This window comes from Leuresthes tenuis, unplaced genomic scaffold, assembly GCF_036924035.1.
Source record: "Leuresthes tenuis unplaced genomic scaffold, fLeuTen1.0.hap1 SCAF_12, whole genome shotgun sequence".
Taxonomy (NCBI): Eukaryota; Metazoa; Chordata; class Actinopteri; order Atheriniformes; family Atherinopsidae; genus Leuresthes; species Leuresthes tenuis.
Genome location: NW_027325366.1, coordinates 19,942,647 through 19,955,441, shown reverse-complemented (window position 1 = coordinate 19,955,441; position 12,795 = coordinate 19,942,647).

Here is a 12,795-nt window from a genome sequence, read left to right as displayed (position 1 = left end):
TACAGTGAACTGACACCAGAGAGTAAAGTTTGAGCCCCATCTGATCCAATATTATGGATCAGATGGGGGTCTACTTCTCTATTAGCTGTAGTTGGTTAGGGTTAGGTATGAAAATACGCGGTTAGGATTAGATAATAAAATATACGTAGTTAAGATTGGGGTATAAAAAAAAAACGATCTGAATGCTGCCCCAAACAGCAACAGTCACAGTAGAAGTTGATCGCCTCATAATTTCAGAACCTTTCCTATGTTTTAGACAAATGCAGACATTTTCTTGTGAGACTGGGCTAATCCTTCTGCATTAAAAATAAAAGACACAAAGAACAACATAATGAAACAACACTGTCCTAAAAGAAAACAGCAAAAAGCCCCACTGAAATAAGAGTAATATACTGGTTTCATGTTATTTCATACTGCATTCACTGCAATCTATTCTAACAGTATATAAGTGTATATTGGATGCATTATATAACAAGTGCAGTCTCAGGATGTCACAGTAAATCTGCAGAAACTGTGAGACAGTAACATTTTTCATTGCCTGTTGTTTTGCATAAGGGAGCCTTTAGACAACACAATGAGCACCTCTAAACATTCATCTATTAATATATAATATATAATATTTGTATCTAAACCTGACCTTGTGAATTTTTATGCCTAATCCTAACTAACTGCAATTGACAGTGAAGTCAAAAAGTGAAAAAGGTGATTGGACAATATTGAGACAGTCCATGGTGTAATGCCACCATACACACCCTCCTATCTCCTTATAAGTGTTTTTGTTGTGTTTTGATGCTATAGTGGTGTAACACAAGATTATTTGAGTTTCATGAAATGGAAAACATAGCCTCGGCATGTTACAGTTTGCAAAGAGAAAGGTGGGCATCTAATTGCTTTTGGACACTGCAAAAACATTTTTTACCATTTTTGAGCATGTGTGACAGCTTCAAACTGTTTTGAAAGGCGCTGTAGGCATGATGCAGCGTATGAGCCCTGATAGTATAATGATCTTACAATGTTTTATCCACATGTAAAATGTTGCCATTTTGTACTATGGTCCAACATATGGAGTACATTGATAACAATGCGATGACTGCAAAAGTCTTATACAGTCTGACTGCATGTTACCATTTATTTTAAAAAGATAATAAGTATCAGCTATTTTTACAAGTCCTTACAGATTAGAAAATGTAGAGAGCGTGAACAGGTTTGAGATTAACTTATATAAAGGTATGCTTTACTGTAACACCTCTAGTTTGTCAAGGAAATATTCTAATCTAACCAATTACTTTTCAAAATTTCACAACAGCTTTTAAGTTGGCAAACATTAGGCTTCATTTATCATCACAAGAAGGCAGCATAGTATAGGAGTCTCCCCTGAAATAGATTGATCACTGCCTTACAAACCAGCCGTTCTTGATGAATAGCGTAGCACTCGGTGTTGTCAAACTGCTCGAACATGGAGATTCTGATCAATCCAGCTGACGTGTTCAAGGTGTCGGAGCTTTATTAATTCAACATTAAGGTAAATGAAACCCAATGCCTGCAACTCCACATAAGTGAACAAACATAGAACATAGATAAATAAGTTTAGATACTTCTGGGACATGCCCATAGAAACAGACCACTGCAGACCAGTGCTGGATGGTTGTCAGTTCACTCTCCCTCCTCCAAGTTGAATGGATGGCTGTAGGGAGGGCTGCTTGGCTTAAGATTCAGTTTAATGCTGAATAATTACAATTATCCACTGTTATTTGCAGGAAAAAGATTAATGATAAAGTTTAAATTACAACCATTATGAAATACGATTGCACATCTCCTGTAAACTTCCATTAATTCACTGCAGCAAAGGAATATTGGTCCAATATGTCCTTCTCCCACAATGACACTTTAGTCACTGTTTATGACAACTGTTGTCACTTCATAGTCTTCATTATATTTTCATTGATTATTTCAGCACCGTACTCATCTGTAGCCAACTCAGACTTTCTCTGTTTCACATTTTCTGGAGCTGATAATGTATCTCTGTCAAGGTCAAAGAGGAAGTGGTTATGAAAAGAGAAAAAAAAAAAGCAGAAAAAAACAGTGCTTTAGAGTATTCAGATCCTGCTCCAATCTTCTTTTTCAAAATGATGGAGGGAAGGGATCATATATGACAGAAGAGTCTTTAAAATGGATTGGGAAAAAAATGACGAGAGCCCATGCAATCACTCCTCCCTCTGGTGCAAGAGCTAAATCCCCAAAGGAAACTCTTCAGAAACATTCAATTTTTTCAAGGCAGCTCAAACTGTGTTCAGACTCATTTATTGTACCTTTGGTGCATATCCAGTGGAACATCCTGGCGGCATGTCGACCAATCCTGTAACCTTGACACAGGTCTGCTGCCATGGTTGCAGTTTCCATCCCTTTGACAAGCCTTCCAATTTCATTTGATTTAGATCAGTTCTACAATAAACTAATTATGTATTCATTTAATTCGACTTAGGTTTAATCAGTAACACGACTTGTTTATTTAGACCAGCAGGAGGGTTCACAGGACTGCTAGACTGTGGGATTTAAAAGTCATGCTGGATTGTTACGTTTCATAACCCTCACTGAAGGGAGAAAAAAAAGGGAACTCAGGCAATGTAAATGCTCCCTCACCTCATCTAAGTCAGGATGAAACTCCATTTTAGCAGCCATTTTCAACCACACATGTGGAGATTTCAGGAAAGGCAGTAGTGAAAGGAATGCATTTGCCTTCACGAATTGCATGAAATCCTGCCCAGGATTTGGCGATTAGAGTTTAGGGTTGGAGAAGCCAAACACATTTCTCAGGGAAGTTTTAATAGATGCTTTTCATTACGCATTTTTATCAGCAGGATAAGTGACCTTGAAGTGATGGTGGTTTAATTACCAAGGTTAAAATATCTAGAGCAATTAGTGTTATCGTTCTTTCTTTTTTTTTTTCTGGGTTAGATGTGGTGTCCTTGTTGCAGACAGATCACAATGAGAATTAAAATGAGAGTGGTTTGGATAGGAGGAATTGCATCATCACAGTCTACCGTGGAGTCTGAGCCAGTTAAAGCATGCTGGTTTGAAATGCAGATCCAACTAATTTTTGTTGTGCTGCCTCTTATTTTCTTTTTTGTCTTTGGTAAAGCTGTAGGTAAACAGTAAGCAGACCTCACATCATCTGACTTTGGATGCTTGACAGCGTAACGATTCCACTAAGAGCTATTTGCAAAACCTAATTGAGGAACGTCTTATTTACTGATTCTAGTGGAAGATCGACCAGATGGAGAAGAAGAAGCAAAACTGGTGGAGCTGGATCTCACTGCTGTACTGGCTCTGGGGTCAATATCATAAACAGTGTTTTGACTCAAAAACAAACAGTTCTGATCCTCGTGCTCCCACTGAGCCAAACATTTACTTATCCGGATGTACTTCCAGTTATTGCCTGAAATGACATAGTAGGCCTTTTCCCTCCTGTTAATAGATGTTCTGAATGATTGATGCCTTGGTATTTGGCATGCCATGGCTGTCTGTCAGCAAGTTCTTTGATTGTGCCTTATCGCTTTCATTATGTCTCACTAAAACAAATTTAGCATTCAGGTCAATATTGAGGCTGGCCTTAACTTTAATGAGCCTTGACGCGACTTACTTTGATTATAGACCATTATCGTTGTCGCACAATGAACACAGAGGTCACTAAATCATGCCTTACTGACCCTTAAATTATTTTTAATTGTTCTTTTTCCTTTTGGCATCAGCTTCAGGTCATTAACAAGCCATTACTATGCAATTTTTTTTTTTTACACTGTTACAGTGTTTCACATTCTCAAAGAAAAAAAAAGAAAGAAATATTATAAATGCCATTACTTTTCTTTTCTTTTTTAAACATTTATCTTAAAAGTAGCAATATGAGGTATGTAGTGTGCTGTATCAAAATTACAGTTTGGTGTAATTTCTACTGTGACCTTATAACCAGGTAAAACTGCTTATTTTGCCTGTAACATAGAAACACTGCTGTGGGGTCACAAGATTTAGTACACAGCAACATTTTTTTAAGTATGACAGGGTTGTTGATGACTACTGCTTGTCAAATAAAGATCTAACCAAGGCTACTGATGGTCACAGATAACATTTTTGTGGAAATTCTGAAGTGGCTCATTTTAAAAAAGAAAAGGCATACCAGAAGATATGAATTGTGACTGCTACAACGGTCAAAGTAAAACCAATTTGTTTGACTAAGAGAAGGTGACTGACGTTTTTTTTTTTTTTTAAGCAGTAAGTTTGTAAAATCCATGAGCATATGGCTGGTTATTCCTGCTCCAGCTGTTCCATACAAGAACTCTGGCCAATACAGTACTCTAGCTATGCTTCCATTAAATCATAAAGCTAATTCTAAGCAAATTTATCAAATGTTGCTTCATAGAAAATGTGCATCAGGATGCTCCATATTACCTTTCTTGTATTGATTTAGAGTTGTTTGCCCCAGTGCACATCAACTCTTTTTAGGCATCTTTTTCCATTCAGAATTTGCAGTTTTCAATAACCCTTATCAATGTGCAATATCAAAATTGTGTTCAGAAAAAACATAAACTTCAAAAAAGTAATAAAAACTAAATATCAAAACACAAAATATTTAGGAGAGGTTTTGTCTGCACTATTTCCCCCACTCTGGGATGGCTGATGAGACAGTTGCCTTATTCATACCTATGGCTGCTTTTGTGTTGACGTCAACATTTTATGTGTTAAAAAATATCTGCAGTGTCAACAAAAATTTAAAAAAGTGAAAAGCAACACCAAGCAGAAAGAAGTTGAAGCAACACATTATCCTCACTTACAATAGCAATCTGCATTAATTTTAGTTTTTAGTTTTACTCACATGTGGGCTAAATCAGTCATTTTAGCTATGGCTCATTACATGGCCAGATGAAGTCCACATCGTGGACAAAGTGATTTAGACTTTTGTGTTCTCACATATTGAAGTAACAGCAAGCTCAGCTGAACAGAAGACAATTTAAATGTGAAATCATCATGATTTTCCGACTCCCATTAATGATGGGTGGCAGTGTAGATTCTAAATAATACCCCCCTCTGTATCTTTGTGAGGCTTAATTCTTACATATGGTGATGATTAATCGTTTCTGATAATGTTCATAACACAACTGGTGTATTTGAAGCTTAAAGACAGAAAAAAGAAAACTTTATTAACTAAACCAAACTTTTACAGGAATCTCATCTGTTTCCGTCATCTTGGTTTTCAGGAGATGAAGTGATCATGAACAGAATGAAGAAGAGCGATATTAAAGCATTACATGCAATTAGATTTAAACCCATGCAATAGCTGAAACTGGATGATTTCCCAGGGGATTGTGCTAATCCACTCAAGTACCAAGGCACCTTGTCATGCACTTCTTTAAACAAATCATATTTTTATCCTGGTTTAAGGTCACACTATTTACATGCATTTCTGCAGCTGCAAACATTCTAAGACGCTATAGCCTGCTCTGGTCCACAGTTTACCTTGACTGAGCATTCATGATAAATCCACTGCACATCAATAAGTACTCTGTGCACGTGGAGCGGAAGCACCATAGGACAGCCATATCACGTCTGTGGGCCTCACAGTTTTTGTATTGTATTTGATGAATGCTTTTTGTGAGACTCCATCATCAAACAGCTGCCAGAGGGAATGAAAAGAATGACAACATTCATCAATACGTGTACATAAATTCAAGAGCCTAGTGTGTCACAAGATTACACGTAATCGCGGACACCACAATAACGTGATCCCCTGTAATAACACTGATCCTTACCGTGTGTTTATCCCTGATGACAAACCACTGTGTGAGCTGTGTCAGTTTTGCCACAGAGCAGCTCATTCTTACAAAGTAGGTGTGCTGATTTTTGGCTCAATGTATGGAGCTATGATCAGTGGCTTGTACAAGTTCACATAGACAAAACACTTTCTTTCCAATGTTTAAAGGCTTGCCTTGCTGTGATATTTACCCGACTTCCACAGTGTTATGGTTAACCTACTTTTGCTCATTGAAAGAGGGAGGGGGTTGCTGGCAGCTGCCTTTCGTAGTTTCATGCCTGAGGACTGATCTATCTCAGGGTGAAACACCAAAATAAGTGGATATGATTAGTCCTATAAACGCTTGAATAATGATAAGAGTGCTACCAATCAAGGATTTCAAAGCGACATGAAAACAGCTCAGATATAATGGCTACTTTGGGATATAAAAAGGTGCTGGTGTGTTCAACTCCCAAGTGATACTGTGTTACACCAGGCTTTTCAAGAAGTGACAATATTGATGCCGGATCACACTGCTGATTGGTAACCGTGGTAACCAACAGGTGACCCAAAAACTTATTTGATATATATATATATATATACATATATGTGTGTGTGTGTGTGTGTGAATGATTTAAGTTCACATGCTATTTTAGATTAACAATACATATGTGATAAGAATGTTTTAAATTAATTAATTACATTTTAAATTAAGTGTGATCAGTGTACACACACACACACATATTCATATGTACATAATGTCCTCAGAAAGGCTTTTTTTTTCTGGTATATCACACTTCTAATAAGCTTAGCTTGGCCAGTAATTCCATGAGGTCCCTGAACTGTGTACTAATTATCATAAAGGTGTAAGTTGACTGCCTTTACAAATACAAAGCTAACACGAATATGAGGGGGTTGTCTGTTGAGCTTTCTCCTGAACGCACCCACTCAGTCCTCAGGTGAGGTGTAATCAACTAAAACAAGTGAAAAACTGTGTGGGTGGACCATAGGTGTTTAAAGGCTTTAATACTACTGAAACTGCAGCAGAATAGTAAACTTTTCTATGTAGCTTTTTGACCCCGATGACTGTTTATTTTTGTAACGTGAGTTGACTCTCAAAAGAAGCAACACAAAAAAGGAATGGATATTGCACAACATAGATCATCTTTTGCTGAGATATTAAGCCCATGTAAACACAGACTGTTTTTTGTATGCGAAACAGTATTCTGGAAATTAATAGAAATGAATAGGAACATTTTGGTTTTGAGTTGCATGTTTAGATAGCTTTCGTGTTGTTTTTTTTTGTTGTTGTTGTTGTTTTTATTTAAAACTCTCAAAGGTTTTGAGGAACCTTGATATCCAACCTTGAGGTCTCTGATTCTGTGGCATCCAGGTTTTTGAGCATTTTTCGGTAAAGGTCAGATTGACTGTAAAACTATTCTTGGCCATTCCTGCTTTTTTTTTTTCATGGTAGGAAGTTTAAAATTACAATCCCCAGAACTGAAATTAGTATGTAAAACATAGGACGATTTAACAGACAAAAAGATTGACTGAGAAAGTATGTAATATGGCACTGGCACAAATTCAAAGCTCTAACAAACATTTAAAACCTCTCCAATATATATTGTTAATGTAGGTTTTCTCTGCACATAAAACTAAGAAATGTAAGCATCATACCAGATGTAAGTAGTAGGGCGAAGGGAAAGAATGAGATGATTTATTGAACAAGTAATACAGAAGATTTTGCTCATCCATCTGAAAACCCATTTTTTACGATGATAATGATTATTATTCTTTTTATCACTGTCATTATAATCATGTTCTTCTCATCTGGTGGGATGATATAAATACATATCTATAGTGAAATGGAAAGATATTACATACACGCTCAAGGATAAGCCAAAAACTACTTGATTATAACATTGCACTGATAATGGAGGTGATTTAATCAGTTAGAACAGAACAAATGTTGTATTCTCCCTATACCATAGTGTAAGGCTAAAAATCTGAGGTTTTATTTGTAAATGTATAACAAGTTTGTGTCTGTATTGCTGTCAAGTGTTTTTTTGTGTGTGTGTTTCCTTCTTCATGGATGTAAGAAACTCGATAAACATGTTGCTGAAAAAATTAAACAGTTTTCTGTGGGTGGTAGAGCCCAACATACTTATATGTGCTAATGATATGCAAACTCATGCAAACCTTAAAAAACCCCCAACTAACTCAACCTGAAACCACCTCCAGCCAAGGTGGCAGCATCATTAACTGCAGAGCTAACTGACATGGAATGCTAATGAGAATTCTGCTCTTTAACAGCAATAAAAGCAAACCGTGAAGCCTAACATTCGCCGTGCTCCATCAATGCTTTGCGACTTTCCTACTTTTACCTTTCCCTAACAGTGTCAAAGAGCTGAACAACGTAAGAGGCCTACTGTGCCTGACAAGCACAAGGATGGTACACTTGTGCCTGCGTGACACTTAATCGGCCAACTCATTCAACATCCACCACTTTTGTCAGACAGACAGGTTTTGCGCTACACTAAACTGTGTATTGATTCAATAAACTGTCTATCGATTCTAAAAGGCTGGGCCTGTTTCTATACTCGGTCTAGCTCTGCCTAGTGCCTCTTTTCCCTCTTTTTCATTTTATTTATGATGGCAGACAAAGCACTTTAAGGGTGAAGCTTTTTAGACTTAGGACTCTTGAGCATATGACAGAGCGTATTAACTTTTCCACTTTATGCAGATATTGGCCCACTTTGTCACTAAAAAGGCATGTAGAGGACTATTTTTGCCCTATTCAAAGCGAGGAAAGTGTGTCATGACCTAGTAACATGTTGCGAAACCTGTGTGAAGTCCTGCCAGACAATTTCCTCATGCTCATATGCCCAGTGTAAAACATTAATCATGATTGACAGATTGGTATGTATTTGAACTTCTCCCAGAGGAGAATGCTGTTAGTAATACCTTTTTAACAACCACTTGAAATAGGATGGTTGTGTAGTCGGGAGTTTTCTGTCAGAAGGGGGTCAATAAAAGGAGTGTTAATTCTCAAGAGTCTGAAATCTAAATGCATTTACCAGACATCTTTTTACAAAGGGGGGTAGAACAATTTTTAAGCTATTGGTGTTTTTGCAGAAGTGTCCCAGACTACCCTATTAAGTCTGTCAAGTCTGTTTTTCTGCAAAATAATACATTGTGAAAGTGCAGTGGCTTGAACACATCCAGATTGTTACAGCCCAAATTAGGAAAATTATTACTGAATTGTGAAAGTTGGCATGTACATTTATTTCCATGTCACTTTCCGTGGTAGAGATTCAACAACACATTAATCAATTTGGCTCACGGTTTGGCTTTTTTTAATGAGTTTGTTGTCATGAAGATTGAATAATCATCTCCTTTAGTCACTTTTAGTCGGGCCAGGAAATAAACAAATAAAAATCTGCTTTATAAAATCTGCTGATAGCCGAAACGAAAGAATCTCCAAAGAAGATATTTAAAGATTACATTGTAAAACACAGTCTTGTTCTAAGTTAGTTGAGAATATTGATACATTGATGTTCTGTTGATGTTGAAAGACTACCGTCAGTTGCTAGTTAGATTAATTTGGCATGAAGACTGAGAGCACAGGATTTAGCTAACTTTGCTCATCTCTACAAATTAGAGGGGATGGTTGTCAGCGTGAGAGTCAGGATCTTATTTGGCTCTCTGCTCACTGTGCTGAGCTAAGCCTAACAGCCACAGCTTCTGGCTATAGTGTCACATTAATGCACATATGTGAGTGTTGTATTTATCATCAAAACTGATTTCTGGCAAGAAAGCAGTTTCCTGAGGATAAACTTTTAATCCATGTTTGAACTCATGAAAATTGTTTTTAGAAAATCCGTTTAATGTCATTTCTGAATCATGAAATATATTAGTTTTTGTTGAGAAAGGGAATACATTCAAACATTCAAGTGTTTTTGGTGGAATTCTTCAATGTGAATTGAATGCCCACATAAATTACAGACAGCATAAATTAAGCATGTGTTATGCAACGTAACTCTTATTGAGTGATGTCAAAGGAACATTTATTTTTCTTTCTCTTTTAAATTTTTTCTTTTTAAATGTTGGGTTGTCTGAAGTATTTATGAGTAGTCATTGTCCTACCTGCAGTTTACGCGGTCAGAGCGCTCTCAGTTGGGAGAATCGGGGAGGAATTCTGATGAGGTGAGCTAAGGTTACAGCTACTCAAAGAAAAGCCAAAGAAAAGCCAATGTTTGCTGTCTAAAACAATTACAACCTGAAAGTTTCATAGCGAACTGAGAAAAAGCAGCATATAATACATTTGACACAGCATTACATTTGCATCAGGTATAAAAACTCCTTTCACACATGCACTACTTTCCATTAAGATGTTGGCAACTAAATGTGTTGGTGTTAAATATGACACCCCCTGTGGCTTTTCCATCGGACTAAGTTAAATCTATTCAACTGTAGTAACAGATACAAATCACTTTCAGGATGGCACAACTATGAACTGTTACAGTCACATTAACAGACAGACATTCATAGTAGCAGTGGGTTCATTTGACATAAGATCAGCAGTTAAGAGGAATTCAGCAGGTCACAAAAGTAGATTAATTGTGACTTCCACACTTTCTCTTCCATGGTTTTATCTATGATAAGTAACTGTAGTGGTAATCTTTTCTCAGGATCTGAGCCAAATGAACGAGAGAAGTCAAGAGTCGGCTTTTCTACGTATATATGTCAATATTTTCAACTGCTCCCATCTGCTGTCATTTTGTTTAACACTGCTCTGCAGGCTTGTTAGATTGACATTGATATTCATGTCAAAACAACATATTGTTGCAAGAAAACTGTAGCGCTTCTTCTCCTCTGACGAACAGCCATGACAGTGTGGAGACAGTGTCACTAGTTGGAATAAAGGGTAACGTTTCTCTCGACTATATAACAGCTGTACTGTTACTGTAGCACAATTAAACCCTTGGGAGTATAAAAATGACTGTTCAACAAGCTTAAGCATGTAGAAAATATTTCCAGGTGCTTCCCTCCACCATCACCATGTTTTACACAACCACTGTTTGGTTGGAAATCTAATATGAATTGTCATAGAGATAAAACATGTTGTTGTGAGAACATAGTGTCTTTATGCTGGACTCCAACCACTTTGAAGTCTTGCGCAAATGACAATTTTCGAGTGCATCATCACTTTCACAGGCATGTTTGATTGAATGGTGGGAAGCCTTAAAAGAAAAGGGATTAGTGTCTGATACAATGAATGCAACAACTTTTACAGGTTGGTGCCTAATGTTGGTAATAATATGGCATGTGTGTGAAGGACTTTAGTTTGTCACTCAGCCGAAGAACGTCTGTGTTTTTGATGAGTCATTGCTTGTACGATGGCTGCCCAATGAACTCTGCTGAGGATCAGCTGAAGCTTAGAGGCGTTGTGTCTTACTTGTTGGATAGCTTACAGGGCATCTTTGTGCTCCTAGGCTATTCAGCATTTTTCACTGTCTCACAGTTGTTTGGGCCTTACACCAGCTGAACTGTCAGTCACAGCCCATCAGTAGCTGGATACACTGCCCTGCAATATGAACATATTACTTGGTTGAGAAAAAAAAACAAGTATATGTTGCATAATTAACACTGCTGTGTAAAAATCGCTACACATTCAAAAGCTTTGTCTCAAACAGCTATGAAATTTTTGAGGGCCTAATTGTTTTACACAGTGAAAATGTGCTCTTCTGTGACCCTGTTCTGAATAGCTCTTAGCTCTGCTATCAGAAATCCGTCCTAATACTCCAAACAGAGAGCGCTCCAACCGCTGTCTACTGTGAGACACTGACAACTCATAAATATCTCCTAACTTCAAAATAAATTGATAATTGAAAGGCATAATCCTTTTAAGTTTACTCAATTTGGGTACAGTATCAGCTTTTTTCATTTAGGCTTTTTCCCATTTGGGAAAAACATAAAAATAAATCTTAAAGCAGCGTTTTGAAAATTGCCCTGAGGGCACGCATGCTGTGTTCAATGTCATCTCCCAGCTGAAATGAAAACTACACTCTCAATATTGTTGATGTTTTGTGTTCACTGTTGTTTCCCCACCAACAGTTCTCAGCCAAGTGGAACCATCTTCCATAGAATTTAGTGGAGGTGGAAGACAAGCTCTTAATCGTCTGTGTTATTGAATTATTGAATTAAAAGCTTAAGTACTCCGGGTGAGCATGTCAATTTTTCACAACTGAATGGCACAGTGCTCATTCCATTTTCATCTGAATAGATCATTTGTGTATGTAAAATGTAGAAGAATGGAGGTATTACACAGATCACTTTTACTGTCTGTAATTCCTTTTTTTCTGTGACTGCAATCATTCAGAGAAACAAGTCATATTCATCCAGGAGGCTTTGCTAGTTCTTAATCTGCATTCAGATCCCCTCAACAATATTGCACTTTTTTGTCTAGCTGCTGTACTGTAGCACTGTGATAATTAGGAAAAGTGTTTGCTTCAAACCAAATCTTTTGCATAATTGTGGCGGAATCATAAGTTTAGCCTATTTTACATCCCTAAATGATAGAGTGGTAAATAGTTGAAGGAGTAAGTGTTACTGCAAATGATTCAACCCCTTCCTACTTGTCATTCTGCTCACCTGTCTTCATCTCCCATGTTCTGAAATCCTGGGAGTGATACAGATAAAATGATGTGATGTTTCTGTCTGTATTTCAATGGGATGAGTTGCTGTGACCCACGCAATCTCCCTCTCAAAGAGTATTTCAACTTATGCAGATGAGCTCATCAGAGCTGCCTGCTGAGATGAGACATCTAGGTCTGGAATTGTGTCAATACCAGCACCAAAACAAATGCAAATCAAAATCCAAATTAATGTGTTTTCCCCGAGGAGAAATGGAATAGTACTTATAGTCAGCTCTCAGTAGATGACAGGATTCTGTTATCCAGAGCTCATGAAAAGCAAAGCATTCTCAAAAAGTGAAAAGAAACAGGAGGGTT